At 41.1% G+C, this 27,011-nt stretch overlaps 1 protein-coding gene across 5 annotated transcripts in view; it reads left to right on the top strand.

Moving 5' to 3' along the window:
• HOXD3 (homeobox D3) overlaps positions 1-27,011 on the top strand; it is a 426,989-nt gene that overhangs the window by 235,649 nt on the left and 164,329 nt on the right. The window lies entirely within an intron of this gene.

The raw sequence follows: 27,011 nt of genomic DNA, 5'->3' as shown, positions 1-27,011 counted from the left end.
AAGCAGGCATCACTTTCACGTTATTTCCAGCACTAAACAAGTTTCGCACTGGAAAGTAAATCGTAAAAAAAGATTTTGCACCATTTTGCGTCACTTTTGTGACACAAACAGCACAAAATCTTAGTAAATCTCACCCTCAGTTTGAAATGCCTTCAACCGAGATTCCTGAAATTAATGGGTGGGGTGAAAATGGATTCACTTGTCTTGGTCTGTGAATTGACCAATAAGATTACTAGCATAATGTCCAATCAATGCGACTTGAAATTGTATTGTAATTGCATTTATATAGCGCTTACTACCCCTGACGAGGCGTCAAAGCACTTTTTTGGTGAGTAGCACGCTACTCCAGAACCCATAAAGGATTAGTGTTGAGTTAGTATAGTGAAATATGGAAGTAATTTAAGTGGAGGATAGGTTAGTCAGTTAATTGGATTCAGAACGATAGCGGAAGGACAGAAGAGGGAAAACAGTTTGCATTTATATAGCGCTTGTTACCCCAAAAACAAAAACGTGCAGCCCACGGGAAAGCATCTCATACCTATTAACAACAACTTAATCACACAAGTGTGTGTTGGGTTAAAACCTACCCAATACACTGTTATGAAAATTGTGTTCTCTGAGCTGATTCTTGTCATGAACCGAATTGTGTGAGCGGCACAAATCATCTTTAACAGAACCCGCCTCTCAGCCATGTTGTTACTTCTAAATATAAAACATGGTAAAGCATTAGGAGACGATTTCATAATGATAGCGTGCAATCCGCAATGAGAGTGAAACGTGAAGCTTGTCCGAATGTATTGTTACAATGTAAAATAAAACATCTGCACTGACAAATTGCATATGGTATGAGTATGCATTCTTGAAAGCAGGTTGTTGAGAGTGACAGATGTGGAAAGAGAACAATAAATTATGAATGTGCGAAGAAGGGTGAATATGTAGGTGTGGGAGAAAGGTCACAGAGGGCATGTGTGGGAGAGATTGTGCTGTTGTGTGAGTGAAAGCTAATGTGAGAGATACCCATGTGTGAGTCTGAGGAAGGGGTTTGTGTGAGAAAGATAGTCTTTGTGTATGTCTGATGGTGTGTCAGGGAGGGGATAAAGAAGTGTGTGTGTAAGAAAGTGAGAGACAGTGTATGAATGAATGCATGTATGAGAGAAAACAAGGGTGCAGTGTGTCTGACATTCTGTGGAGAGGGAGAGTGTGAGTGAATGTGTATGTACATGTCAGTGTGACAAGTATAGAGTATGTGTGTGATATTGTTTTAATGGGACGCAGGGAGAAAAAGCAAGAAAGATGGACTAAGGGAATAGGAGAGAGAGAGAGTGTAGTGAGTAAGAGAGAGAGAGAGTTGGAGTCTCTGTGTCGGGATACAGAAATAATCCCGACACAGGGCGTGTATGTAGGTGTGTGTGCATTTGTGTGTGTGTGTGCGGGCACGCGAGGTGGGGCTGTCAGGAGTGTAGACTATGAAAAAAAATCTGTATGAGATACATATGTTCAGTCTAGAACTACAGTTCCTGATTTATGTTAGGAAGTATACAATGTGCTGTGATTTAAGCAGACATGCCAAAGTAAGTTTTGATGCTTCCTTTCCCCCTGAAGGAACATATATATATGTATGTATTATCTACTGGCGGTCGCCAGTAGATAGTTATAGTTAGGACCGAGTTTCCATAGAAAATCTCAAAATTCTATTTTGAATAACTTTGGTGCCGGTTGACGAATCCTCGCGAAATTTTCAAAACTAATGGGGCGCTCTGCTCCGCTTCTTCCCTGAAAGTCTCGGGGGGATTCGTCAAGCGGGGGCCGAGAAAAAGGGGGGGTCCCAAAACGCGTTTTCCCCATGGATTTTTCCATAGGGACTTTAGTCGCAGCTACAGCCCGAACGGCTGAACAGAATTACGTGAAATTTGGCAGAGAGGTAGCCATAAGGTCAAAGAAGTGCCTTTTGCAGGTCTGGTGTAAATCTGTTCAGTATTTCCTGAGAAAATAGCATTTAAAAGCATATATATATCTATACGCGCGCACCGTGCGCGCTGGGTGCGCGCACCCTGCCGTGCGCAAGCGCAATTCTGATTGGTTGTTAGATCTTAGTAAACATTCTTATCGGTCGAAACCAGGAAGTGTCGGCCGCCATTTTGTCTCTCGCACTCAGAGGGGGTGAAAAACCAAGGTTGAGAACGTGAAAAGGGGGCAGGCTGGACAGTTCCTGACCCCCTAGCATTTGTCAGGGGGTCCCGGAAGGACCCCCAAGGGTCCAAAAAGAGTTTTAATTTTTTTCGCGAAAAATCGCGTAACGTGCGTGCACGGTGGAAACGGGAAAAATTCCGCGAACGTTGCGGACCGTGTGCGCATGGTCCGAACTGCGTAAAGTGGGCGCGTGGTGCGCGTGCACGGTGCGAGAAGCGCGCACGGTAAAAAAAATTAAAAAATATATATATATATTAATAACTTAGCATTTAAAAAAACTTACAAATTCACTAAAAAAAACATAGGTTTCACACACGTTATAGTTAGGAATTAGCATTTTAAAAACCTTGCAAATTCACTTAAAAAACCATAGGTTTCACACATGTTATAGTTAGCTGGACATTTCACTCGTGAAAAACCAATGAAATTCCCCGTTATAGTTAGTGCAGGCAACTATAACTCACGCGACCGCAATCCTCTGCTGATGACATATGTGTCTTTCTGAAAAATAAATATTTGTAATATATGTATAGCTAAAGATTAATGGAAGAAGACATGGGTGAATAAGTGACTAAATACAGTGATGTAATATCATCAGCAGAGGATTACGGTCGCGTGAGTTATAGTTGCCTGCACTAACTATAACGGGGGAATTTCATTGGTTTTTCACGAGTGAAATGTCCAGCTAACTATAACATGTGTGAAACCTATGGTTTTTTAAGTGAATATATATATATATAGATATTCACTGAAAAAACCATAGGTTTCACACATGTTATAGTTAGCTGGACATTTCACTCGTACAAAACCATTGAAATTCCCCCGTTATAGTTAGTTCAGCTAACTATAACTCACGCGACCACAATCCACTGCTGATGTCATCAGTGATGTCATTTGAGATGTCATCAGTGATGTCATCAGTGATGTCACTGACCATGTCATGAGTGATGTAATATGTGACGTCATCAGCAGTGCATTGCGGGCGCTTGAGTTATAGTTAGCTGAACTAACTATAACGGGGGAATTTCAATGGTTTTGTACGAGTGAAGTGTCCAGCTAACTATAACATGTGTGAAACCTATGGTTTTTTCAGTGAATTTGCAAAGTTTTTAAAATGCTAATTCCTAACTATAACGTGTGTGAGACCTATGGTTTTTTCAGTGAATTTGCAAGGTTTTTTAAATGCTAATTCCTAACTATAACGTGTGTGAAACCTATGGTTTTTACAGTGAATTTGCAAGGTTTTTTAAATGCTAATTCCTAACTATAACGTGTGTGAAACCTATGGTTTTTTAAGTGAATTTGCAAGGTTTTTTAAATGCTAATTTATGCATGTATTATTATATTTTTTATATATTTATTTTACAATAAACTACCTATGTATATAGTTATAGATTGACTGTATCCTGTAATATGGAATGGCTCGGCTCTTTTTTTTTTAAAATTTGGATAAAGTTGAACAGCATAGTTAATATCTTCTATAAACTTATAAACAGTTTAAAATGGTTTTTTTTTTAAGGGTTTTTCACGGTGCGCGCACCGTGCGCGCACCGTTACGCGAACCGGCAATTTTTTTTATTAAACGAAATGTTTTTTTTTATTTATGAGGTCCTTTAGGGACCCCCTGAGAAGGTCTAGGGGGTCAGGGACTCTCTACCCTGCCCCCTTTTCACGTTCTCCACTTGTGGTTTTAGCTCTCTTCTGCCTCTAAAACTCAAAATGACGGCTGGGGGGTGCGCGCACCGTGCGCGCACCCCGCGATTTTTTGAAAAAAAATAAAATGTTTTTTTCACCCTGCGGGGTCCTTCAGGGACTCCCTGACAAAGGCTAGGGGGTCAGGAACTCTCTACCCTGCCCCCTTTTCACGTTCTCCACCTTTCTTTTTCACTGTCACACACAAAATGGCATCCAACACTTCCTGATTTCGACCAATTGGAATGTTGACTGACATATAACCACCAATCAGAATTACGCTCGCGGACATTTGGTGCGCACCCCGTGCGAGCACGGTGCGCGCATATAGATATTTATGTACTTTTAACTGCAATTTTCTCAGGAACTACTGAACAGATTCACACCATATATGCAAAAGGCACATGCCTGACCTGAGGACTACCTTTTTGCCAAATTTCAAGTAATTCTGTTCAGCCGTTCGGGCTGTACCTTCGACTAAAGGTCTTATGGGAAAATGCATAGGGAAAACGTGTTTTGGTACCCCCCTTTTTTCTCAGCCCCCGCTTGACGAATCACCCCATGCATTTTCCAATAGGACCTTTAGTCCGAGCTACAGCCCGAACGGCTGAACAGAATTACTTGAAATTTGGCAGAGAGGTAGTCCTCAGGTCAAGGATGTGCCTTTTGTAGGTCTGGTGTAAATCTGTTCAGTAGGTCCTGAGAAAATAGCATTTAAATCAATATATATATCTGTAAGCGCGCTCCGTGCGCTTACCGTAAGCTTACCGTACGCGTACGGTGCCGTGCGCGAGCTCAATTCTGATTGGTGGTTACATGACTGTAAACATTCGAATCAGTCGAAATCAGGAAGTGTCGGCCGCCATTTTCTGTCTCTCGCACTGAGAAACAAAGGTGGGGAACGTGAAAAGGGGGCAACGAAGAGAGTTGCAGACCCCCAAGTGTTTGTCAGGGGGTCCAAGAAGGACCCAAAAGTACGAAAAATACATTTAATAATTTTTTTAAAAAAGTCGCGGAGTGCGCGTACGGTAAGCTTACCGTACGCGCACGGGAAAAAAAAAAATAAAAAAAAAATAAAGAAGTAACAATCACATTTAGTAAATAAATTAAAGGAGCCACAAGGGAGAAAAAAGCAAATGTTACTGTGTAAAAAAAGGTGAGACGCGCACGGCATGGACTGTGCAACGTGGGCGCTCGGTGCGCGAAGCGCACCGTGCGCCCACAGCGCGCGCACGGTGCGCGATGCGCACCCTGCGTGCAGGGTGTGCGCACAGTGAAAAACCAGAAAAATAAATAAAAAATAAATACATAACTTAGCATTTAAAAAAACCGTACAAATTCACTGAAAAAACCATAGGTTTCACACACGTTATAGTTAGGAATTATCATTTACAAAACCTTGCAAATTCACTTAAAAAACCATAGGTTTCACACATGTTATAGTTAGCTGTACATTTCACTCGTAAAAAACCAATGAAATTCCACGTTATAGTTAGATCAGGTAACTATAACTTGCGCGACCACAATCCACAATGTGTAATTTCAGATGTCATCATTGATGTCATGAGTGATGTCACTGACCATGTCATGAGTGATGTAATATGTGACGTCATCAGCAGTTTATTGTGGGCGCAAGTTATAGTTACCTGATCTAACTATAACGTGGAATTTCATTGGTTTTTTACGAGTGAAATGTACAGCTAACTATAACATGTGTGAAACCTATGGTTTTTTAAGTGAATATATATATATATATATATATATATATATATATATATATATATATATATATATACTTTGTCCAGGTGAGGAAGGGGGTTGTGTGTGTGAGATTAGGTGTGCGAATTTTGTGTGGAAAGCATATTGAGCACAGATGATAGTTGACGATTATATGATGACTAGAACTGTTCATGTGACAGCGCTGTGATAAAGGTTTTCTATAGCCAGATGACGTGCTTGTGCGCATATACTTCTATATGTGTGTGCACTGCTTTCTGTGCATTTTATACAAAATGTCTGTGGGAGAGCCAAAAGCCAAAGAGAGCTGTCTCTCTTTTTCTGTTCCATCCTCTCTCTTTCTATCTCTCTCGCTCACACACTCACTTGCACCCATCTATATTGCCAATAAAGGGTCCTGGTGACATCATTAACAGCAAGGCCAAAGGCTGAGTGGTTTGTAAAGGTCAATAGGACCCCACGATGCCAATATGGAAACTTATTACAGTTACCCATTGTGTATTGTTTATATGACATGTTTACTTAGGATAGTTAGCTCGAAAATGTGTTTTTCAAACAGTGGAATTTTATTGAAAACATTAAAATACTGGTCAATATTGTTTGTAAAAACAAGCAATCGCAAAAATATTATGCTTGATTGAAATGTGCAAATGTGTGCAAACAAAGGCATGCAGGAAAGCTGCATATGTGAATTGCTCATGCATATGCTGTTAAGACGCTAAATGCCAAACCTCTTGACTCTTATCAATGATGCGGAAAAAAGCAAAAAAAACTGATTGCTTTCTGTAAAGCATGTATATAGGAGATAAAGAAGTTTTTGTGACTATTCGATGATTGTACAGTTCAGATATAAAATATATGTCTGGTTCTAATGGATGCAAAAAGAACAGATGATTGATACCCTGCTGAACAAATCAAACATTTACCCCCAGTCACAGATCTGGGTTAACTCCATAGTTTTTTTTGCACGCCACTCCATTCCAGTTCAGACCCAGCCATATGCAAATCAGTCTAGACCCTGCTCCCCATGGGAACAGTCCAACCTGAAACAAGCATCCTGGGACAAATTTCAGGATATCACCCCTCATCAGCCAGGCTAGCTTGCCTCTGGTAACATAGCAAACACTGGACCCACTTCTGGGCATACCCTTCCCACTTAGGGTGACAAATGCAAAAAGAACAGATGAAGGATGGCATCCTGAACAAATCAAACATTCCCCCGCAGTGCCAGATTGGGTTAAATCCATCTTTTTTTTGCACTCCACGCTATTCCAATTTAGACCCAGCGATATGCAAATCAGTCTTGACCCTGCTTACCATGGGAACAGTCCAGCCCAAACTGCCAGACCAAGTCCTCCCTGGACCGGAAACAAGCACCCTGGGACCGATTTCAGGGTATCACCCCTCCTCAGCCAGGCTCGCTTGAATGTGGTGGTGTAGCGAGCACTGGACCCACGTCTGGGCATACCCTTCCCACTTGAAGCTACAAATGCAAAAAGAACAGATGATATGAGGTAAAACCCCAAAACCGGTCCCAGGATGCTTGTTTACAGTCCAGGGAGGACCAGGTTTGGCAGCTTGGGCTGGACTGTTCCCATGAGGAGCAGGGTCAACACTGATTTGCATATGGCTGGCTCCAAACTAGGGTGGTGTAGTGAGCAAAGGTACAATGAATTAAATGCAGATCTCTTGACTGGGGGTGAATGTTTGATTTATTCAGCATTCCGTTCATCATTTGTTGCCATAGCAATTCTCACCCTAAGTGGGATGAGTATGCCCAGACATGGGTCCCTTGCTTGTTGTGCCACTGGCTTCAAGCTAGCCTGGCTGATGATGGGTGATACCCCAAAACTGGTCCCAGGATCTTTGTTTCCGGTTCCAGGGAGGAACCGGCTTGGCAGTTCGGGCTGGAACCTTCCCATGAGAAGCAGGGTCAACACTGATTTGCATATGGCTGGGTCCAAACTGGGGTGGTGGATTGAGCAAAAGAACAATTGATTTAACCCAGATCTTTGACCAATGGTGAATGTTTGATGTATTCAACATTCTGTCCATGATTTGATGCTGCAGATTGGTTCTAATGGAAACACTTCCTAGGAGACAGACTGAAACACCAAACAGCCAATGGCATCAGGTGGAAGACGAATAGTCTCCTAGGAGAGCTAAAGCCTTACCTATGTATATTTTAAATAATTAATAACAGTACTGTTTGCAGACCGACAAAATACTCAATTATGCAACTAAGAATGTTGAAATTTAGACAATAGCCCCTGCTTTCTTAAAACACCTTTGGCTTGTAGAAGGGAGAGATTATTTAAGCTGCTCATTTCAATGCGCAGCTAACAATGGGCACTCATCGAAATTAGAATGTTCATGTTTTGTTTACTCTGCATGAATACAATGTTCATCAGACAGCGGACGAAGTAAAGCTGTGGAGTGTGGTTTGGGGTATCAATGCAATGCGAGGAGAGACATGGTGTAAGACACAATGAGAGAGTTGTATGAGTGAGGTATTCAGAGCAGGGAAAGAGAAGATGGGAAGTCGACAAGTATGTGTTTCTGGGTTCGGTAATTGTGCTCATGGGAAAGAAACGTGTGCATACAGAGAGAATAAATACTGTATTCTGCGATTTAAACAGACATAGCAATGTGGGTTTTGAGACTCTGTCTGCTCCCTTGTATAGAGCAACTGTTTTAGCCAAGCAGTTGCAATGAGTGAAACAAAATAGGAGAAAGCATGTGAGAAAGAGGATCTGTGTGTGTGTGATTGTGTTTGTGAGATAGAGAGTGTGTATCCGAGCAAAAGGTAGACGATAGAAAGAAAAATGGGTCTGGGTGGGGGGATAATGTGGGAAATAAAGTAGAGAGGGCGTGATGTAGATAGAGTATTTATAATGAGAGTGTGTGAGAGACAAATGTATTTGTGTGAGGCTAATTGCAACAGTATATTTGTGTTTGAAAGATAGCACATGTGAAAGAGATGTTTGGTGTGTGATATAGTAAGTGTGAGACAGTGTGTTTGAGGGTGTTGTAAAAATAAGGATGGATGAGAAATAGAGAAACATTTATTTCCATCTGTGTAAGTTTGCATGAACATGTGTGCAGGAAGGGATTGAGAGATGGTTATAATGTATGGGTAACGGCGTGCGACAATGCAATTATTTTGGTAAATATGAAAGAGTAAGAGACACAAAATAGAGGGTGTGTATGACAGAGAAAGTATTTGTCAAAGAGGAAGAGGAACAGTGTATGAGAAATAGTTTGTGCATTTGACCTCAAGATAAATGCGTTTTAAGGAGTGTGCATGATAGAGAAAATACATGTGTGTGTTTGGGAGATGGAACAAGAGGCAATGGCTGTACCTTTGTTAGAGAGGAAGAGTGGGTGAGTATGAGAAAGATAGTGTGTGTATGGGTATATTATGGCAGGAGAGAAGAAATCATTTCTGTGTTTAAGAAAGTGAGAGATAATGATTGATTTTGGCATGGTGTGTATGGTGGGCGAGACTGAAAGAGAGAAAGTGTATGAATGAGCATATCTGCATGTGAGCAAGAGTGTGAAGGACAGTGAGAGTCTCATCAGGGTTAGATTGGGATAAAAAATAGGCCCCGGCATGCTAAAAAAAGTGGCCCACATTTGCATAGTGCCTTTCCGCAAAACACTGCTTGGTGAGCAGAAGCAGGTTTTCTTAACGTCACTTAGATTTAAACAATGCACAGATTAGTTCACACTGGTGAAGCACACCTGAATACAAGTGAGGCCACTTTGGCTCAGGCCCCCTGCCACCGCGCAATCTGCATACATTAATGGGCCGGCCCATAGAGCTAAAGGGAGTGACATTTCTGCCCCGTTGGTAAAAGGGAGGTAATGGAGGCCCATCTACCTCCAGAAAGGCCTCTCAGGCACCCACTGGGCCGCTGGCGGCGTCCAGACTACACAGACACTGCCCAAATCCCCCCCACATAGGCTGCCCAATAAAGCAGCCCACAGCTGGAAATTGGATACTGGCCCATCGGCCAATTTGCCGGAGTGCCCGTCTTACCAATCCGACCCTAAGTCTCATAGTGAAAGACAATTTAAAAGGATCTGTGTTATGAGAGCGAGAATGTATGAAAAAGAAAAACAAATTGAAAAAAAAACATAGACATAAGGAGCAGTTAGGTGTGTGGGATATAAGCGTGTTTAAATGTGTCTCGTTAAACATGAGTTTATAAGAAGTAGAAAATGAATGTGCAAAAAAGCAGTAAGAGAGATAAGGAGTAGGAATGTGTGTGTTTGTGTGTAAGTGAAGGGGATAGACAAACAGAAACAAAGCTGTATAAATAAACACACATACATATATATATAAAAAATATATCCTTTTTGTGCTATTATTGCTCTGAGTGCAGGGGTATAAAAACATATTTCACAGGGAAACATAAAATATGGAACTGTTTCCTGTTACATATTGATTTTAGCATCATAATGACGGCAACCAAACCACGCAGCAGAGTTTTACCATTGTCAGAGCTCGTGTGATTATGTGGGATGGAGGAACAAATTGTGCACCAAGGTTATCTAAATTGTGCAGCAAAATAGGGACATTCTATGGCATGTTCTACAGCAGTGTTATTTACATCCATTTCATCTAGGCACAACACTTTTGGTGAAATCTGCAAATTATGTGGCAAATGTGGAAAATACATAATTATATTGTAAACACTGCAGTTATAGAATCACTTAAATTTTTCTTGCCCTCACCATTGTCCATTGTTTTATCAACAATGTATTGATGAAAGATAAGTAAAACGTAGATATTAATATTACAATCATTTTCCTTTGTTAGCTGCACTTAAAAGAAAACTCATTTTGCAAGGTAATTACCCCAAAATATACATGTAATATTGAAAAGGCATAACAAGAACATATGTAATATAGCCCTATATTGCTATCTTGGATTCTGGAGACATTTCAAACCACTTGACATTGGACCTCATGTCACCAGAACTCATTGACTGCAACATTGGCCCATATTACATTTTTACCCTTTATGTATTATATCTATATCACTGATCTTTCTATATCCATATCACACACATTTGAGGTGGGCAGATTTAGTGTGTCGGTGGTGTTGCAGATGCACTCCATATAAAGGAGCTGCTCTCCACCTAAATACTGGTAACAACCCAGGGCTCCCTATTTGTGTTTTGCATGTATAGCATCTATATCATTGGAAGGCATGCAGTCCGGGGAAATGAGGTGATTCGTCCATTCAATAGCATTTATTGACTGGCACATTTCAGCTCAAAGCTGCCCACTTACTGAATAAAGAAATCACTGCATTCTCACTGCTGGAATAAATACGTCCTGAGGATTCTTTATGAGAATACACACATGTGTGTGTGTGTGTGTGTGTGTGTGTGTGTGTATATATTTATATATATATATATATATATATATATATATATATATATATATATATATATACACATGTACACACATACATTAAGGTTTCCTCTTCAACAAAAGGATGACGACGCCTTGTGACGACTTGAATTTTTTTTGATGTGCTACATCGAATGCGTTTTGACTGAAACCAGCCTTGTTTACTGATATGGAGGTGTCATATTTTTTCCTTATTTACAACGTAAATTTGTGACATGTACAGAAAAAAGTGGAACCAGACTTTGTTTTCTCTGTAAACATAACCAGCAGTTAACATATTTAACGCTCTATATTATAAATATGATTATATTTGGTAAGATATAATTAAAGCGTCTTTGTAATGAATAGGATAAAATCAATTATAATGTAGTTATTCATGCGGAATTTATGAATATTCGCATTATATGGCAAAAATATATTCTTATAATTCATCAAATATAAATTGCACAAAGTACCATGATGCGTCCTAAAATTAAATACATATCGTTATAAAAAAACTATTATTCAATTTCTGAAAACCACCCTAAAACAATCAGCACATAAATAAAATAACATACACTAATGTATATATTTCATGCTGTATGTTTAGGTTTGCAATTAAATTGTCTCTATTATGTGATCATCAGTTACCCAGCTCTGAGATAATAATTCCTCTCAATATCAATTAATTCAAAATGGAGTCGAGTAGTGCAATCATGCCCAAGTGGGCTTTGTATCCCCATCACTAATTACTAAAGTGAAAGTATGCCTTCTTTCTAGCGAGAGCTATGCTAATTGCTAAATAAAGTGCTCAGTGTAAAGTGCTTATGTTATGTTTTAAAAACATTACAAAAATGCCAGAGTTAGAGGAGTGCTGACTTGTTCCTAATTTTTTCTACAGGTGTGTTTGTATAGGTATTCCTTAAAATTAAGATCCCACAGATTTTTGGCGTTTAACTGCATGATAGATCTAGATTTCATGCGTCTGAGCTGTCTTTCTATTACTGCCTCGTATATTGGGAGAGAAAGCATCTAGGACAAAATACAGTAAACCTGTTGTTTTACCATCATGCTCTGTTTCAAAATGGCGGGCCACTGGGCAACTCCTTTCACAAATATTTATACCCCATAGATGTTGCAAAATTTGCTTGTGGGCTGGTAAGATGGTACTACCTATGTAGACAAGCCACATGGACAATGTATTATATATACTGCAAATTCTGTCTTTATGTAATTGATGATCACATAATAGAGATAATTTGATGGCAAACCTGAAGATACAGCATGAAATATTATATACATTAACCCCTTCGCCGCGGCGGGAATTCCGCCGCGGCGCTGGGGGGGGGTTTGGGGGCACTGCGGTGGCGCCGTGCTCATGACGGAACCACCCCGTCATGAGTCACGGTTGAGCTGTGCTCATGACGGGGTGGTTCCGTCATGACTCCGCCCACGGCGCTAATCGCCCGCACAGGCGGGGAATTAGCGCCGCGTGGGCGGAGCGGCCGCCAACGGCCGCAGCATGACGGAACCACTCCGTCATGAGCACACGGCACCCGTGGCTCATGACGGAGTGGTTCCGTCATAAGCAGGGAAGGGGTTAATGTATGTTATTAAGATACAGCATGAAATATTATATACATTAATGTATGTTATTTTATTTATGTGCTGATTGTTTTAGGGTGGTTCTTAGAAATTGAATAATATTAATTTTATAATCATATGTATTATATTTTAGGACGTATCCTGGTACTGTGTGAGCTTTATATTTGATGAATTATAAGAATATGTTTTTGACAAATCATGCAACTCATCATAAATTCCGCATAAATAATTTTATATCAACTGATCTAATCTCCATTCATTACAAGAATGTTTTAATTACATCTCACCGAATATGGTTATATTTATAGAATAGTGTGAACTTGAGTATTCCAACAAGGCCGATACAGATTCATAGAATCCTTTTTCCATTTTCAGTGTCGAAGTGTTGGTGTAAATAGGAAATGCTTTTTGTGCACACGCATCGTGAAAAAGGCTTTTGAAGTTGAAAGGCGTCTGACGCTGCACACGTTTTGATCTGCATTGTCGAATAAACAATGTGACACTACTTGGAGTGCCGTTCAGTGATTTAACTCCTACAGAAGTAATTTGTGTGTGTGTATATATATATATTTATTTGCAGAATCCTTCAGTTTCACAACAAAAGGTAAAGTCGCACTCAGGATAATTTTAAAGATTGAAATTTATTGACTGACGAGTTTCAACCTCACGGTCTTTGTTAATATATATATATGTATATGGTCCAGTAGAAGGCTGGGTGCCGAAACGCGTAGACCATCCGTCTTGTTTCTTTTTGCACTAATGAAAAACTAAGAAAATAAAGAACGTTCAAACAGCATCCGAGTCTGCAGTGCCGTGTCTTCTCATTGGAGGTAGCGAGACGGTGTGGATATATATATCTATATATATATTCACTGAAAAAACATAGGTTTCAGGGGCGTTATAGTTAGCTGGACATTTCCCTCGTACAAAACCCTAGAAATTCCCCTGTTATAGTTAGTTCAGCTAACTATAACTCGCGCCCCCGCAATGCACTGCTGATGACGTCACATATTACATCACTCATGACATGGTCAGTGACATCACTGATGACATCATCCAGTGAGTATGTGTTTCTGTACAGTTTTAATATGTTTAATTTATATAGGGAAAGGTCTGTTGAAGAATGAGTGGGTGTACAAGTGTGTGAATGGATGATTTTCTAGGTGCGTAACTGACTCTATAAGTGAGTCATTAAATGTATTTTACTGCAGACTAGTGACTAAACTGTGTGAATGTCTGTATGTGTCTGTGTGTTGGTGTATAAGTGGCTGCATGGTTTTGTGAATAGCTATATGAGTGTCTATATGGGTTATTGATTGGTTGTCTGAGTATCTGTATGGGTGCCTGAGTGTTTGTGTGGGTAGGGTGTGTGTGACTCTATGCATAGATGTGTGAGTGGGTGATTCTATGGGTGCATGGTTTTAAGAGTGCATCTGTGATGGACTGTATGGTTGGGTGAGTGTATGTATGGGTGTGTTAGGGATTGAATGTATATCTCAGTGGTACATGTGTGACTAACTACATATGTGAAAGGCAGTATATATGTGTGTAAGAGTATATAAGTGGGTATATGTGAGAGTGTGTGATTGTGAGAGTGGTTGTATGGATGAGTGTGTGCTTGTATCAATGATTGTATAAGAGCGTAAGAATGTGGTACTATTTTTATGAGTAAGTGAACTTGAGTGTGTTTAACTGTACAGGTGAGTAAATTGGACTGTGTTAATTATTTGCACAACTGACTAGGTGTGTCAGTACCTCAATGGATGATTGGCGGTGTGTGAGTGTCTATATAGGTGTATAAATGCATATGATAGTCTTGTACGGAGTGACTGTAAGTATGAGTGACTGTACAGGTGAGTGAGTGGAGCTGTATGTAGACCTAAGAGTTAATGAGTGGGTATGTAGTTATTGGTATTGGAGTATCTATGGTTTTCAAAATGGCCATCTGAAATTTTGAGTCGGTGTATCAAAGGTTATATTAGGGTGTGAGAAGCTGCACTAATTTATCACATGGATGACATCATCAGTGATGTCATTTGAGATGTCATCAGTGATGTGATCAATTATGTCACTGACCATGTCATGAGTGATGTAATATGTGACATCATCAGCAGTGCATTGCGGGGGCGCGAGTTATAGTTAGCTGAACTAACTATAACAGGGGAATTTCTAGGGTTTTGTACGAGGGAAATGTCCAGCTAACTATAACGCCCCTGAAACCTATGTTTTTTTTAGTGAATTTCTAAGGTTTTTTAAATGCCAATTCCTAACTATAACGCCCCTGAAACCTTTGGTTTTTTCAGTGAATTTCAAAGGTTTTTTAAATGCCAATTCCTAACTATAACGTGCATGAAACCTATGGTTTTTTCAGTGAATTTCAAAGGTTTTTTAAATGCTAATTCCTATCTATAACTTATCTCTAAATATATCATGTTTAATGATTTTGATTGGATTTCTATATTTTTCCAATTCAGTGTGTCAATTTCATTAATTATGTCTTTTTAAAATACTTTTTTATCACCATTTTTTAAACTTATTTTTTCAATGAATTCTTTTAAAAATTAAAAAATATTATTTGAATTTAATGGGTTTTTCAAACATTTTTTTATATTTTTCCAAATATTTTTTTAACTATATGTTCAAAACTTTATTTTAAATATTGTTTCCATGTTTTTGGATCCGCGCACCCAACACGAGAGGATCTGTGCACCAAACGCGATAGGATGCGCGCACCCTGCGCGCATTTCGCCGTTTTTCTTTTTTTTAAAGGGGGTCCTTCTGGGACCCCCTAAGCACCTCTAGAGGGTCAGAGTATTTCCACTCTGCCCCCTTTATATGTTTTACACACTTATTCCCCTTGCTTCTTCAGCCTGGCTTCTACCGAGGCAGAAAATGGCCGCCAACAGTTCCTGGTTTCGAATGTAGACAGACACTCGACAGCCAATTAGCATTCAGCGCGCGATCGGGAGGGTGCAGGCTCGGTTCGGGGAGGGTGCGCTTACGGTGCGGATAGGGTGCACGGATCCTCCCCGGCCATAGATATATATGTACTTTTAACTCTAATTTTCTCAGGAACTACTGAACGGATTCACACCATTTATGCAAAAGGCACGAGTCTGAACTGAGGACTACCTCTTTGCCAAATTTGGTGTAATTCCGTTCAGCGGTTCGGGCTGTAGCTGCGACAACAGATCCTATGGGAAATTGCATGAGGAAAACGCGTTTTGGGACCCCCCTTTTTTCTCAGCCCCCGCTTGACAAATCACCACGAAACTTTCAGGGTAGGAGCAAAGCAGAGCTGGCCAAAAGTTTGGAAAATTCGCGAAGATTCGTCAACCGGTGCCAGACTTATTGGGAATAGAATGTTGCGGATTTCCTATGGAAAATAGGTCCTAACTATAACTATCTACTGGTGACCGCCAGTAGATAATATAGATATAGATAAATAGATATAGATATATATATATTCCAAACACAACAAAGTTTCTGGAAGCCCACACCCCTAGCAGGGTAGCATTGGTGGCGGGAAACTGCAACCCACTCTTTATTAAAACAGTCTCCAATACAGAAGAAAGCTGTTCAACTGAATCCAGGAGTTTACAAACATAGGCGCTTTATTAATGATCTTGGTGGATGGCAGGTTTCCCCAAGAAAACCAAAGGTTAAAGCAACGTTATAGTTAAGGAATTTGTTCGTGACAACATTAACGTTTTGAATTAAAAAAACAAAGAACTTTGCCAATTATAGTCAGAGAGACATGTTCTATGGCATCAATAATGACTTCACTGATGACATCTCAAACGACATAATTGATTACATCACTGATGACATCATGCAATGAGTGTGTTAGTTTGTCTTATTGTTTACATAGTGGCAGGTAACTACCATATTACTGTTCTACCTAATTTGTAAAGCCTGTGTTCAGCTAATCAGTATAAGGGTTTACAAAACGTATGTGCTCCTAATACACCATAGCTGTGTAGAGATATTGAACACATGATAAATCTTTGTATTGAAGAATAACTCTGTGTGCAGGTTACTGTTGACTTGTGTTCATTATGCCCCGACCAAGTTTTTTGGTACTGCAGAAAACGTTTCCAGCAGGGAAAAGACTCTACGTATTGCATACTAAGGGTCCGATTCCGATCTAGGTTGGAAAGCAAACCGAATGACTCGTGTTCGTAATGCTTTCCATACAACTTGTGTCAGGAGAGTCCGACCGAAGAAGTACGATGCGTTTGAATGCATCCGGATACGATTCGGTTGGACTCCCGTTGACTTCAATGGGAGCCTGTGTACCGAGCGCGTACACAGGCTTGCATTGAAGAAAGGGGTGACTGGGGAGAATCGTGCACCCTGTAGCGGGCACCCCTTGGTGCCTGCCACACTGTGCATGGTCTGGAATGGGGGACCTATGGGTACCCCCACGGTCACGATTTGGAGGGCCCCGGGTGAAGTGGGGCTTGGTATGGGTCCCCAAAGACTGATTCCAGCAGCCTTTTTGATCTGGGAACAACGACACGTGCAGGCTGTCCGAATCGTTCATCGTACTTGCTCACATGGAAAACCTACTCCATAGAGCTGTATGATTCGGCTCCGGAAGGCTCTATCTCTCTGTATACCTTCCGGAAACGATTCGGTCAGCGCTAAGGGTTTCCAGGCATCGTACTTGGGTATTCAGAATTGGGAACGAGTCAGTTGGAAACAAGGGCTCTGGATCGCTTTAGGTAAAACCTAATCCGATTCGGAGCCCTTCCAACCGAAGTCGGAATTGGGCCCTAAGTATTGTAAATTTCAAACAACAGTGGTCCTCAAAATGGTTTAAGGAATAAGGGAAATAAATATAGTACAGAATCGAAACTATATTAAGAATGTCCAGCCGGACATCCAGTTTAATTATTCAATGAAAAAACAAACAATAATCAACAGCAAAACATATGTGGGACACAGTCCTGTATCCGTTGGGAGAAGAAGACATATACAAAACAAACAGACATTACAGGCAAGGCAAAGGGAGCTTAATTACGAAATCCAGTGTTTAAGCTTTTTCCATACAGACACTGCACTTTTTTACATAATAGATTAATGTGCATGCTGTATAGATTGGGGTCGACGACGTTTCGATCCTATTACAGAGATACAAGGATCATCATCAGGACGAAAAATTGGACAAGCCTGGTATTGAAAGAAATTGCCTGTGGGAAAATTAAGAGTATGAAGAGGGGGGAGAGAAAAGAGAGAAATTAGAACTGGGATAGGGCAGTGCGGAATTTACATCCGTGATTGTGCTCAGTGCACATGCCACATGTGACAACATGCATTTTGGCTGTCTCTAGGAAGCTAACGGGTGAGCTAGTGAACTACAAGGATGAAATATAATTCACGGAGAGGCAAGCATTAGTTTAGCGCCGATGGTGGAGTTCTACAAATGGTATGTGAAGCCGGAGGGTGGCAAGGCGCAGAATGTGTGACCACAATGATTATCGCAGGGAGTGAAGACTGCCGGTCTGAATAGTGGGTTCGCTTACCGTAGAAAGTAGACGTGGTGAATAGCCGGAATAAAAACTCGCGTCTTTTGGTACAATAAGGTCTGGTAGTCTGCTGGCGGGTGCGGATGTAACCGCAACGGTTGCTGGGGAGGGAAGGGAGGCAAGTATTGTAAGCAGCGTTGAGTTATTAGACAGAATTTCTCAGCATAACAATTTCTACTTAACATAGAAGAACTGTGTGCACCAGGTACTAACCTATGGACATGTGCCTGTTTTGCTTCAGAAGATGGGCTATTTGTAAACATTTCACCCCAGTATGAAGGCTGCAGGTAGTATGATCTCTAGCACCTTTAGACCTTTGTTATTTTAAGTGAATAGTTGCTCTTTAGACAAATTTTGCCTGGAGTGTAAACTGTACTTAGTAGATATTTTTAAACACTTTGTGGTGTATTTCCCATGACTGTTTCACTGTCTTCAAACAGTATGGTGCAGAATAAACTCTTTCCATGGAGTAAACACCATCAACAGTACCCCCTTTTCTACTCGTATCTACTTCATTTCCTAAAGTAGGCTCAGTGACTGTCATGGGTTTGATACAGGTAAAGAGTGTCAGTAGTAGGGCATTCGGTGTGTAACAGGGCTTAGAGTATCTGGAGGAACTTAGTTTTCCCTGAAAAGTTGTATACAGATTGAAGACAGTTTGCAGAATAGGTTAGTCTTTCATCTGTGGCTCATAGTCAACATGAACTCAGCAACCCATGAAGTGTATGATGTAGGGTCAATGTTACCAATAACACAAGTTGCTTTACCTATGGAGTTTCTATGTAAGATAGCAGTAAAGATGCTTCATATTATTCTGAGCTATTTTGCAATTACTTTATTACCTCTAATGATATACCCGTTTAAAGAGCAATGTGTACAGAAGAAGCTTGGATGATGTCATCAGTAATATCATTAGTGATGTCATCAAGGTTTTACATTTGAGATGTCATCAGTGATGTCATAAATGATGTCATAGAACGTGTCATGGGTGTATCATGTGAGCTCATTAGCAGCACATGGTGGAGGTGCTTGTTCTAGTTAGCTCTGCTAACTATGGTAAACTTCTGTGCTTTTTTAGTTCAAAACATGAATTTTTTCAGTGACATATTCACCTAACTATAACATTACTTTAACCTTTAGTTTTTCCAGTGAATTTCTAAGGTTTTTTTAAAAAAACATAAAAGCAGGGCGTTTTTCAGTTTACTAATAATTTTGGCTCCGTTTGCCAAATCTTCACAAAACTTTTCCCAAAAAATGTTCATCCAATTCAGCTCCTTCCTGTAACGTTTTGGAGTGCTCACTTGCATTTTCTGTAGACTTTATTAGATGAGGCTACAGCCAAAACTGCTAAACGGAATTACACCAAATTTGGCAGGAAGCCAGATCGTGGTCCTTTTTTTAGGTCTCGCCTACCAGCGAGCATGCGTTGCATAGGAGACCTTTAGCCGTCGTACAGCTCTTTTTCCAAGCACATACTCGTGCTTGTGGCGGCATACAGCTTGCAGGAGTGCGCAGCGGTGCGCCACGAGTGTGTGCTTTGAAAAAGAGCAAACAGTTGCTGCTTAGCGTGCGTTCACTCCCCCACCCCTCCCACTTGTTTGTTTACGCTCTCCTGTTGGTGCTTTATGGGATGTTGACATTTACATGTCATTTACTGCTTTTGATTTGCGTTCAAGTATCTTAAGCACCACAATAATGAATGTGCTTGTGCACAAGATCTGGAATCGCTCATATTATGGCTTTCCCAACAGGTTCAAGTATTTAGTGGGTTATGTCACAGACGACGCATCACCCTCTTTCGAGCGGCACTGAAGCAAAACGTGCAGTTCTCGCTCTGTGGGGCTTGGGAGGAGTCTTGTTTTTTATTATTTCCCTTCTTGTCAGTCCCTTCTCATCATTGCTTTCCCATGTGTGCCTTACTTGTGTGCCTTACTGCTTGCACTCCCTTCCCCCATTGCTCGTTTTTAGATCGAGCCTGCAGGCAGCGTATGTGCACTGTTGCTTCCCGGTGACCTGTTGTGTCTTAAAAAAACTGTGAAGTAAAAGTTTTCCCTTTGGACTTTCTCACATCAATAATAGAGGCACTACTCAGGTGTCATGTCAAAGAGGGATATAGCTTAAGAAAATTTCTACCAGAGCCAAACCAGTGGTCATATGGAGTACAGAACTCCCTAACAGTATACACAATAAAAGCCAATGAGTGAGTGAAAATCGATCTTTCCGATAGAGTGTCGCAAGGGTGATCCAATACACAGCAATGCAATTAAACAAAAGGCATACATAAAGGAAATCTAGTTAGTCAATACATGTTTTATTAAAACAAATTTCAAAAAAAGGGGAAGCGCTCATCATAGATACAGACAAAATAAATCAATACATAAAAACGAGGGGGCGAGACGAAGGCCGGAGTTTGTAGAGCTATACAGCCTACCAGTATTAAAGAGATGAAAGTCTATGCTGGCGAATTGTTTTAACAAGCGGAGATAGAGTCCCAACCACCATCTCCCATCTTCTTTCACTACCGCTTATCAATAAACGTGGTGCTGAGAGAGTGTAAAGCTTACGGTGTCTTCGTCGTAGTTACTTTATAAGAGGGTGAACTAATACGACCTGTCTACGATGTGAGTTGTAAAAAAATTAAAACACATCCACACCAATCCCTTTATTTCCCGTGAATAAGCTGAATCATTATGTGGATACGGCGAGTGGTCAACTAACCATTACAGACTACAGGCATCCCCCTCAATTTTCAATTTGAGGTATTGTTAGAAGTACGATTTACGGAAGGAAGGACCTCAATTACCTGTCCTGAAGAAGGTGGCTCTATAATCTTGTCCACCGAAACGCGTCGACGCTTGACACCCGAGTTGTATTTGTCCTGGGACCAATTACCAAATATTTGGGTTTAGTGAGCTTAGTGGTACTGGTCCTAAGGGAACACAAACCAACAATATTGAAGCACAATTGGGGTGCTTTTATTACAAAATGTGTCCTTCCACCTAATTTGTGTGATTTAGATTTGTGAGGTATTTGCTGTTTTTCTTAAAAAAATCTGTGTATATATTTTTATGAAGAGATTGGTTTTTATAAATAGAACTTTTTATGTATTGATTTATTTTGTCTGTATCTATGATGCGCGCTTCCCCTTTTTTTGAAATTTGTTTTAATAAAACATGTATTGACTAACTAGATTTCCTTTATGTATGCCTTTTGTTTAATTGCATTGCTGTGTATTGGATCACCCTTGCGACACTCTATCGGAAAGATCGATTTTCACTCACTCATTGGCTTTTATTGTGTATACTGTTAGGGAGTTCTGTACTCCATATGACCACTGGTTTGGCTCTGGTAGAAATTTTCTTAAGCTATATCCCTCTTTGACATGACACCTGAGTAGTGCCTCTATTATTGATGTGAGAAAGTCCAAAGGGAAAACTTTTACTTCACAGTATATTTTGGTGCTCTGTTCCTTTGGACGTTATTGAGCCCCTCTCCTTGTTTTTACGAGGTGTCTTAAAAAAACACTCAAAAAGGTCCTTTCTTCTTTGTGTTGTCACTTTGATAGAGAACCTAGACCAAGTACTGAATTCATACATTTATTTATGTGCCCTTCAGCTGGTCGCAATTGGTTTGAGGTACTTGTTTTCTCTCCATCCCACCGCCCCATTGCTTGTTGCCCCCGTCCTTCCTCCTCCCGAGGTGTTGCTTATTTTTTTCATCTGCTCATGCCCCTTTAATTTCAGAGGGGTGTTGACTTCACTTACTTCCAGTCAGAGGCGCCTATTTCATCTGAAAATCTTAATAAACTGTTATTTCTGTCAACTCCAATATCAACTCTAATAAAAAGAAACAAGCATTGGCATATCCAATAGGTCTTGCCTTTGGGACCTTATAAGTGTTTAGCCATGCAACGGTTGATATTGTTGCACCAAGGATATCGTGCTGCATAACTAAATACTTATAAGGTCCCAAAAGCGAGACCTATTGGCTATGCCAATGCTTGTTGTGATTTGGTGTAATTCCGTTCAGTAGTTTTTGAGAAATTAGGGGACAAAAATAAATGTAAATCTGGACAGTTGGGTCTATGAGAATCTCAAGAGACTCTCACGGGAGCACCAATTTACAAATAGTGAGTTCTAATTGGCCCAATGTCCCTTTGGCCATCTCACTCCTGTGGGAGTGAGGCTTCCGAGGGAGTGAGCGCTCTGATTGGCTGCCAGCAATATAAGACAAATGTTGCTAGCAGCCGTTACAGGACTCAGGGCCATATGTAGGTAAAACGTGTTTTGCGATTCTCTAATTGCAATTTTTAGGGAATCACAATTAGAGAATTGCAAAACGGAATGTAGGTAGGATTAGCAAAATATTTTGCGATTCCCACCTATTCCTTATTTGCGAATCCCAAATTGAGATTCGCAAATAAGGAATACCTTGCCATTCATTCCTATGGGCTAGAAGGCCCATAGGAATGAATAGGAAGACATTCTCAATTTGCGATTCTCAATTAGAGAATCGCAAATTGCGAATGCAATTTCAAGGTTGCAAGGGTGTCAATAGGACACCCTTTTGCACCCCTGAAATAAACATGTGTGCACATGTGGCGCACATACATGCGCTAAGGGCATGTATGTGCGCCACATGGCACTTTGACAAATGCAAAAAAGTGCATTTTCCGAGGAGATCGCAAATTACCACCAACCTGAGGTTGGTGGCAATATGCGATTCCTTAAGCCAAAATTGCACAACTTGGGTGCTTCCTACATTGCATTTAAGGAATCGCAATTTGGGATTCCTTAAATGCATTAGCAAAATAAGGAATCGCAAATTTAGCGATTCCCTATTTTGCGTGTGGGTTTTTGTGTGCTACATAGCACACTGCCCAAATTGCGATCGCAAATGCCGAAATTCGGCGAATTTCAGCATTTGCGATCGCAATTTGGCTTCCTACATATGGCCCTCAGTGATTTAGTACCGTGCCCTGAAGTAAAAAAAATATTAATATAAGGGGGCAGGGTAGGGATACTGTGACCACCTCGACACCATGGGGGAGGGGGGGGGGGGGGGGTGGTCAACAATGGACCTTTCTTGGTCCAATAAAGAAAACAACTTGGCAAAAAATGCAGCGATACCATGAGACTCTTGTGGGATCGGGAAAAAATGGCAGCCAGGCCATATTTAAATAGCTTATCCCCACTGTGCCCACCTCTGGGGCTGGATTCATAAAGGGGAGGCGCTACGTGATCCCCTCTCTGACCCTCAAAAAGCCCTGGGAAGTGCACCCCTGTTTCTATGGTGAGGGGGGAGCACGGTTCCCCTCCCCGAGCCTTTAAAGGACACTGGGAGTCCACCCCGGGCCCAACATTTTAGAAAATGGGGAGGAGGGCAAAGCAGTCCTATCCTGAGACTCCAAAGGCCCCGTGTAGCCTGCCCCTAGTCCAACAGTTTACAAAATGGGGCTGGCGCCTTGAGTCCCCCTCCCCCTGGACCATTAAAGGCCCTGGGAGCCCACTCCTGGGATGATTACTTAAAGGGAAGGGGGCCACGAGGCCCTCCTCCCTGACCCATTAATGCCCCCAGGGATCCACTTCCCCGTTGTGGCTCAGTAGCTATGTCCTGCTAGCCCACCCCCAGGACAAGGTGGTTTCCCTGCCCGCAGCTGTTTGTACAGGGAAACCTGTGTTTGCTCCTGCATGGCTGGAGCATTTTTTAATCTCCCGCCAAGCGGGAGCAAACTCTATGTCCGCTCCCAGTGGGTGGGAACTTTCAAAATGCTCCCACCCAATGGGAGCGGACTTTTGGAAACGGATCAAAATATTGCTTCCGCCCGGAGGAAGCAGCCTTAGGAGTCATTTGAGTTGCTATCAGTGATATCATAAATGATACCATGTAACATTTCATGAGTGATAACATATGTGAGGGCATAAGCAGTGCATGGCGGGGTCCAAGTTATAGTTACTGGTGAATTTCTGTGTTTTTTAAGTTCAAAACATTAATGTTGTCACTGACAAATTCACCTAACTATAACGTTACTTTACCTTTGGTTTGTTCAGTGAATTTCTAAGTGTTATTTTTTATTAAAACAGATTTTTTTGGTACAGAAAGTATGTGCCTGCATGTACGACTATTTATGAGCATTTGTAAAAGATAGCATATGTATCAGTGAGATTTTATTTGAGATGTGACAATAAGAGGGAATGCCAATATAGGAACAGCTGTTTCCTAGTGTGTTTCTTTGTCTGAATTTGTTCATGCATGTGTAAGCACAAATGGGTAGGAGTGAGATCGGAATTATGTGGAAAATATGTCTGAAAGAGATAGTGAGGGATAAGAGTTTCCATAAAAGCTAAATGTGTGCTTGTGTGTGTGAGAGACAAGTTTGTGTGTGTGAGCTGCAAGGAAAGGGGGGTGGGTAATGATGCAGTGTGTGTGAGTGTAAGAGAAAAATATAATGTGTGTGGGTAAAATAAAGTTTGAGTCAGAGTTTGTGCATATGTCACTGTGTGAGTGAGATAGAAATACAGAAACGTGCTGCTGTAGGTGTCTGTGAGAGAATAGAACTTTGTGTGAAAGTGATCCAGAAATGATATATCAGTGTGTGTGAGAGAAAGGAGACAGCAGAATTAGGTACTGTTTGAGTGTGTATGAGAGAGAGACATAGAGAACGAAGCTAAAGTGTCTGGATAAGGATAGTGATGGTGTTATGTATGTGAGGCAGAGAGTGTGTGAGAGAGGAAGAGAGAGGAACATAGAGGTTAGTGTGTGCAGGAACTTTTGTGAATCTTTGTGAGAAACTGCATGTGTGTGTGAGCAAGTGTGTGTTTTTGTCAGAGACCAAATGTATTATTTGTGTGTAAGACAGTGGTCAAATGGAGTAGTGTGTGTGAAAGTGAAAGAATTTATGAGTGCAAGAGACTTAGTTTGAGGCTGTGTGTGTGAGAGAGAGAGAGGGAAACAGGACTGTGTATTTTTGTGTAGGGGCAGAGGTAGTTTGTGTGTTCTTGAAAGACAGAAAGAAAGAATGCATGTGAGGCAGGTGGTGTGTGAAAGAGAAAGAGCGAAAATAGAGTAGTGCATCTTTATGTGTCAGATAGTGAGAAAGACATATGAAGGGTGCGGAGTGAGAGGAAGAGAAGTTAGTGTGTGTGTGTGTGTGTGTGTGTGTGTGTGTGTGTGTGATTGTGTGTGTGTGTGTGTGTGTGTGTGTGTGTGTGTGTGTGTGTGTGTGTGTGTGTGTGTGTGTGTGTGTGTGTGTGTGTGTGTGTGTGAATGAGAGACAAAATAATATGGGTGTACCTTAGCGTAAGAGTGTGTGTTTGTGAGAGATGGTGAGAGCACATGTGTGATAGAGAGGAAATGTATGTCTGCGAAAGACAGTGAGTGTGTATTTATGTATGAGGGAAATTGTGTCAGGGAGACAAACTAGTGTGTGAGTAAGAGGTAGAGTGTGGGTCTGTGAGTGAAAGAGGGTGTGTGCGAGTGAAAGATATGGTAGAATGTGTGTGAGATTGGGATGTATGTGAGAAGGAACGTGCATGTGTGGGTGTATGTGAGTGAGAGAGTTAGAGTGTCTTTGTCAGTGGGATACACAAATAACCTGTGTGTGTTTGAAAAAGCGTTGGGAGAGCGATGTGTCGTGTCTGCAGGCGTGTTAAAAAGGGGCATAGAAAGGGGGAAGAGCTGTGTGTATATGTGTGTGCACAAGCATGTGTGTGCGCGAGCGCGCAGGTGGGGCTGTTGGGAGTGTAGACAATGAAACGAAGTCTGTATGCAATATATGTGTTCAGTCTAGAACTGCAGTTCCTTCTGTATGCTAGTAATGTGCTGTGATTCAGACAGACATGCTAAATTTCGATGCCCCGTCTCCCCCTGAAGGTACCGATACATACTTGGTCCAGGTGGTGAAGTATGAGAGAGGAGGGTGTTTGTGTGCGTGTGTGAGAGAGGGAGAGGAAGGAGAGTAGGTTTCGAATTAGGGAATTAGGTGTGCGGGAGGCGTATTGAGTACAGAATATTTAGATGACAACTTTTTATTGCTACTATAGGATCATATGATGGTTAGAACTGTTCACGTGACAGCGCTGTGATAACGGCTTCGTATAGCAAGGCGACCTGCTGGTGCGCATACACGCCCTTGTGTGCGTGCTTCGTAGGCATTTTACAAAATGTCTTGAGATGGTAAAAATAGTCTATCACAATATTCTAAAAGAAATGATGCGCTAAAGTTCGTATGTTTACGAACATCTGTAATTATCTGTAAATTACGTCATATCTGAGTGCATGTAGATAAGTCTGTATTCGTGTGTATTAGCCATGTATTTATTTAGCAGTGCACTCACAGATCAACACATCTATAATTCGGTACATTGAACCGCATAGGGAACAGAGACACCCGCGCTTTCATTTACCAGTGGCGTAAAGTGGACGTTGGAGAAATATATACCGCAGGAAGTAAAAAAAATGAGACGACCTATTAATGTAAAAGGTCATATACATTTTAAAAGTCTGCGCCGTCAGGTGTGAGGCGGTGTCCTTTCTTGTTATTGACAAACATGACGTATCCGCCGTACTGGCTTCAGACCGATTGAAGTTCTCTTGGCCTGCTGACACTTTGGTGCCTTCACACTAAGGATGTTTTTGTTGTTTGCGCGCAGGTTTTATGGCTTTTGCAGCTCAAACGATCAAAGTTCTCCATGGGGGAATGTTGTAATGATGTTGTTGCTTCACGCGCCTTCGGTCTTCGGTGTTTATTTTAAACCGTTTGGTCAACCGCATCCTATGTAAAAATAAAAAACAAGCACATTGATACACACGTGGCACTTGCCTTACAGTAAACAAATTGAACAGAGTTTTTTA

The sequence above is a fragment of the Triturus cristatus genome, chromosome 3_1, assembly GCF_964204655.1.
Source record: "Triturus cristatus chromosome 3_1, aTriCri1.1, whole genome shotgun sequence".
Classification (NCBI taxonomy): Eukaryota; Metazoa; Chordata; class Amphibia; order Caudata; family Salamandridae; genus Triturus; species Triturus cristatus.
This window is presented reverse-complemented; position numbering and strand designations above follow the sequence as displayed.